Source organism: Macaca mulatta, chromosome 1 (assembly GCF_049350105.2).
Source record: "Macaca mulatta isolate MMU2019108-1 chromosome 1, T2T-MMU8v2.0, whole genome shotgun sequence".
Lineage (NCBI taxonomy): Eukaryota > Metazoa > Chordata > Mammalia > Primates > Cercopithecidae > Macaca > Macaca mulatta.
The window spans coordinates 36,658,195-36,664,390 of record NC_133406.1 but is presented as its reverse complement, the minus strand read 5'-3'; positions in this window follow the sequence as shown (position 1 = coordinate 36,664,390).

The following is a 6,196-nucleotide window of genomic DNA, read 5'->3' as shown; positions in this document are numbered from 1 at the left end:
CCTGGGACATTACCCCACCTACCAGCTTTACCTACTTGGCTAGGACACACCTTGAAGCACCTGGAAGGTAAATATTGAACAAACGAAAGATAATACCGTGCCATCATGCAGGTCATAAAGCAGTGATATTTATTACCAGAAATGACACAAACTAATATGTTTCCTTCCCAGGCTGTATCTTACCCTTTATCAAAAATGCATTATGATTTTATACTTCTACACACCAGTGTGAATTTAACTCAATTTATTGCATTTTCTAAAACAGTTGGGATATTATACCTCAATGCTACTCTAACAGTGATGGAAAGACAAGGTCTCCAGTCTTATCTGTTATTGTAGAGGGAAAGAAAGCTTTGTTTTTGTAGAAAGGAGTTTTCTAAAACCCCTGAAATCACAATGGGTAGAGAACAGAATTTTCTGACATCCCAATTATAGTGTCATAGAAGTCTTAGGCAGATTTGTTACTTCATGGGTGCTATTCTTAAGGAGTTATTAAGAGAATTAGAATCTCATAATTAGGATCTCATAACCTTGCAGTTGAATTTACAAAAGAAAACTGCTCACAAAACATTCTTTAGTGTCAATATTAGACTCAACACTTGCATGGATGAATCACAAATGTTTCCCATAATAGCAAATAAAATTATAGAATCAAAGAGATTACCTAATACAAACTTGCATTTGATAGATGAAACAAATCTTTATGTTCTTGTATACTTGATATCCTGCCATTAATGAAATAAGTAGAATAAAAAACCAAAATATACAGAAACCATAAGAAAGGAAAAGAAGTCTGAGCCCAGGGAAATATCCCAGTTTTGCATTTCATGCTTATTATATCCCTATAATTGTTATCATCCTATAAATTTGCAGGTAATTTTGTAACCATTTAATGCAAAGACTTTTTTTTTTTTTTTTTTTTTTTTTTTTTTGAGACTAAGTCTCACTCTGTCGCCCAGCCCCAAGACTGTTTTCTTTTTTTCTGGAATTTAGCTTCAGCTGAGCTGAAACTTAAAGCTAAATTTGCTACCCAAAACTCAATAGTGACTCACTGTAGTTAAGGAGAGTATAAATAAAGAAAATAATCATAGGCACCTGCAGGTGCTAAGACAATTAAGAGAAACTATAAATGTTATTCACATTGAAATTCATCAGCAACTCAATACAGATGCATGTATTGTTTCTTAAGAAATCACAAAGTAGGCCAGGCATGATGGCTCATGCTTGTAATCCCAGCACCAAGGCAGGTGGATCACCTGAGGTCAGGAGGTCAAGACCAGCCTGGCCAATAGTGAAACCTCATCTCTACTAAAAATACAAAAATTAGCCAGGCATGGTGGCGCATGCCTGTAATCCCAGCTACTTGGGAGGCTGAGAGGGGAGAATCGCTTAAAGCCCGGAGGTGGAGGTTGCAGTGAGCCAAGGTCACCCCACTGCACCCCAGCCTAGGCAACAAGAGTGAAACTCTGTCTAAAAACAAAAAAAAGAAAGAAGTATAGAATGAGTCAGTGTTCAATAAACAGTAGAAAATAACAGATCTAAGGGAAATTTTCTGTGTTTAAAATTTTTACTTTCTTTTTTGCCTCATAAAGGATGAAAATCACTTCTTTTTTTTTCTCTTTTATAAATGCTCCCTTTAATTAGTGTTCAGATAGTGTGTATAGTGCTGACAGTCCTACATTTCAGACACGAATTCAAATAGAGAAGAAAAATGCAAAGTTCTTGCCAATTTCTAGATGAAGTTTCAGCAGTTTTACTTTTTAGGTACAATGAAAATGGTTCAAGTTGGCTCAGGAATATATGTTATGCTGATTAAAGATTTACTAGATTTATGATAAAGAATTTCCTTGAATAATTTAAAAGAAAAAGATGCTAATTTCTAGAGAGTATTTTATATTTGGTCGATCAAATCTCTATGTAGCAAAATAATTTGCACTCTCCAACTGTGGCAGATTGTTATAATAATAACTCCTAAAGTATTATGAGTCTCATGAATCCTTGTTTTCATGACCTGTGACATTGCCTCTCCTTCCTTAAAAGGTAGACTCTTACTCTATGGCCTAGAATCTAGACAGGCCTTGTGATTTGCTTTGACCAATAGAATGTGGCAGAATGATGTCGTGTGAGTGCTGGAGTCTGAGCCTGAAGATTCTTGGCAGCTTCTGCCTTTGCTGTTTTGGAACAAAGTTTAACTGGCTGCTGGTTGCTGAATGATGAGAACCCACATGGAGAGAAAAATCTCAGCCTTGCAATTATCCCCATCAAAGTCAAGGAACAATGAGCCATGATCATGATCTTTAGATTGCATTTTTTGCTAAATGTGAAATATATATCTTGTATAATACACATGTAAATAGAATAGGTTTTCCCCTGAGATCTTAGAAGAGAATGCCTATAGCATTTAATAAGCCTTGGTATCATTCTATAAAAACAGCAGGAGGTAAAGGTTAACCATGTTGCATCATTATTTAAAATCCTGACCCGGCACACAACGGCTCACACTGGTAATCCCACAGCACTTAGGAGGACTGTGGTGGGAGGATTGCTTTGAGCCCAGGAGTTCAAGATCAAGCTGGGCAACAAAGTGAGACCCCTGTCTCTACAAAAAAACAAACAAACAAATAAAAAATTAGCCAGGCATTGTTGCATGCAACTATAGTTCCAACTACTCAGGATGCTAAGGTGGGAGGATCCTGATACACAATGAAGTCTGAGAACCACTGAGCTGAGAAAATAGCTAGTGTTAGCTAGCAAAATACTCAAGTGGGCAGCCCCAAAATTTGATGAGTCCACTCTTGCTATTTTTTATTTATTTTTTTTTTTTGAGACAGAGTTTTGCTCTTCTTGCCCAAGCTGGAGTGCAATGGCATGATCTCGGCTGACTGCAACCTTCACCTCCTGGGTTCAAATGATTCTCCTGCCTCAACCTCCTCTGAGTAGCTGGGATGACAGGGGCGCGCCACCATGCCCGGCTAATTTTTTTGTGTTTTTAGTAGAAATGGGGTTTCACCATGTTGGCCAGGCTGGTCTTGAACTCCTGACCTCAGATGATCTGCCCGCCTCGGCCTCCCAAAGTGCTGGGATTACAGGCGTTAGCCACCGCACCCGGCTACACCTCAACCTTGGACCTGCGTGTGCCTTCTGCCAGGTGGTAGGCTATAGGTGTTCTCATCTTTGCTTTTGGAGTCACCTTGTTTTATCCAGAGCCTACTGTTTGGAAAATGCAAGGCATCAAGAATAGTGCACCCTGAGGCACCTGATCTCACGAGAAGTCAACATCTTTGTTTCCTATCCTCCTCTGCCCAAAGAATAAAAGGGCAATTAGACTTATTCTGGCTGGCATTGAGATAGTGGGCAGTTTCCTTGCCCCCTGGGGAAGGCTTGCCTAGCATGAGGCTACCCCGTGCAACCTCACAATAATTATAGAAACTCTAGCCTACAAGACTGGTGATGCTCTTACTTGCCTCAAAGTCTTCCCAGACTCATTAGCCAATACTGTGCTTGACAATTACCTGGCTTTTGATTACCTCTTGGCAGAACAAGGTGGGATATGTGTAGTCACTAACTCTTCCTGTTGTACTTTGGTAAATAATTCAACATTAATAGAAAAAGATATTAAATTTATCTATGACCAGGTCAAGTGGTTGCACCAATTAAACAAAAAGGGCACAAATGCTCGGGGAATATGGGAGATCATAAAATAGACCATCCCTAATCTCATCTGGTTTTTACCCTTCCTGGGCTCTTTAGCTGCCATTCTACTTGTCTTGATTCTGGGCCTTGTCTCTCAAACTGTCTAATCTCTTTTGTGTCCAAGTAAATTGAAGCCAGCAGGGCGTGGTGGCTCACGCCTGTAATGCCACCACTTTGGGAGCCTGAGGCAGGTGAATCACTTGAGGTCAGGAGTTTGAGACCAGCCTGGGCAATATGGTGAAACCCCATCTCTACTAAAAATACAAAAATTAGCTGGGTGTGGTGGCACACAGCTGTAATCCCAGCTACTTGGGAGGCTGAGACAAAAGAATCACCTGAACCCAGGAGGCGGAATTTGCAGCGAGCGGAGATCACTCTACTGCACTCCAGTCTGGGAGACAGAGCGAGACTCCGTCTCAAAAATAAAATAAAAAATAATAAATAAATAAATAAATTGAATCGAAGTCATACAGGGATATAAACAGCTAGATTTGCATCCAGGAGATAACCAGACCTATCTAAAACTAGTTAGGGAAAAATTTCACTCCTCTAATAAGGCCCCATGTAAACACCCAAATTCAGCTTGGAGAAGTTGTAGAAGACAGACCTTCATTCCACAGTACGCCTCAAGAATGAGGACTGAGGCCAGACACAATGGCTCACACCTGTAATCCCAGCATTTTGGGAGGCTGAGGCAGGCAGATCACTTAAGCTTAGGGGTTCGAGACCAGCCTGGGGAACATGGTGAGAACCCCCTCCCAGTCTCTACAAAAAAAACATACAAAAATTAGCTGGGTGTAGTGACATGTGCCTGTGGTCCCAGCTCCCCTGCAGGATGAGGTGGGAGGATCGCTTGAGCCCAGGAGGTTGAGGCTGCAGTGAGCTATGATCATGCCATTGCACTCCAGCCTGGGTGACAGAGCAAGACCCTATTTCAAAAAAAAAAAGAATAAGAATGAGGAGTGAATGTAGAGAAAAAGGGAGATTTTGTGTTTTTTGTTTTTTTGTTGTTTTTGGGAGAAGAGGCCAATGCAATGGCTAGTCTTTATTGGAAAGAAAAGACTTTAAGCACATTTGAGTAACTTAACACAGACGCTCCGTGGCCCCCCTGAAGGGACACCAGCTTGTAACGAGTTCCACAGTCAGGATATCACTGGGTCTTGCCTTTGTGTAGCCAAAACCAGATATGGCACTGTTGTCCTCTTCATAGATGTAGCCCACTATTCACTTATTGGTGATGGTGGGGACCAAATTAGGGTGTTCTCTGTGCCTGGAGCTGTCGTTGGGGGTATGATATTGTATGGGTCCAGTCCCTTCCATGCAGCCATCATGACCTCCCTCTCCAACCCAGCCGCCTTCTTGTCATCAGGAAGAACACCACCTCCAGACACCATGGAGTAAACCATGGCCACCCCATTGGAATTGCAGGCCCTCAGGGCCTGTGTGGCCAGCGCTCCAGGTCTGCAAAGCAGTCTTGAAAGCCATCACACCTGTGACAAGCAGTAGCACTGGGAGATTTGTCACCTGGTATAATATGTATGTGACATAGCTGAATTCCTACCGTATCCAAACTCTGTTTAAGAAACAGGATGCCTGCAATTAAAAAGTTCCCTTTGTAACCAGACTGAGACTGGTTAGAACCAAGATAGCCAACCAAATGACTTCAAAAAGACCTCAGGCTTCATTATAATCTCATTTCCATGCTAAATGACACTCCCACTAGTGCCATGACAGTTGACAATTGCCATGACAATGACCAGAAGAAGCCATAAAAGATCAAAAAAGAAGGCAGCACTATGGTTCTGAGAAGCTCACCACCCATTGCCAGAAAAAAATGTGAATATTTCTCCCCTTACTTTTAATGTCCAACTCCTTCATTAGAGAAGCCCTGTATTTTAGTCCCCTCACCGTTCACTTGTTGAGACATTGATTTGTGAGCCAGGATTCCACTTCTGGATTCCATGGCCATTGAATAAAGCCTGTGCTGGTTGACACTCACTTTTAGTTCCGTATACTGGCTTCATGACACCAAATAGTAAAATACCACATCTTTACAGGGACCAGCTTTGTTGTTAACAAAATTGGCAACCCAGATGGGACACTGGACTAGATTAGGGAAGGCCTATTTCGGAAGGCCCTTTGCCTCCCCGGAGACCTGGCAACTGGCACCTGACAACTGGAACCAGCTTTGTCAGTAACATTGTGAAGATTAAATGTAGACATAAACTCTTAGAACAGTACATGGAACAGGATAGGAATAGTCTGATTTTTAAATTTATTTATTTATTTTTTGAGATGGAGTCTCACTCTGTCACCCAGACTGGAGTGCAGTGGTGTGATCTCGGCTAGGGCTGGTTCAAGCAATTTTCCTGCCTCAGCCTCCCAAGTAGCTGGGATTACAGGTGTGCACCACCATGCCTGGCTAATTTTTGTATTTTTAGCATAGATGGGGTTTCACCATGTTGGTCAGGCTGGTCTCGAACTCCTGACCTCAGGCAATCTG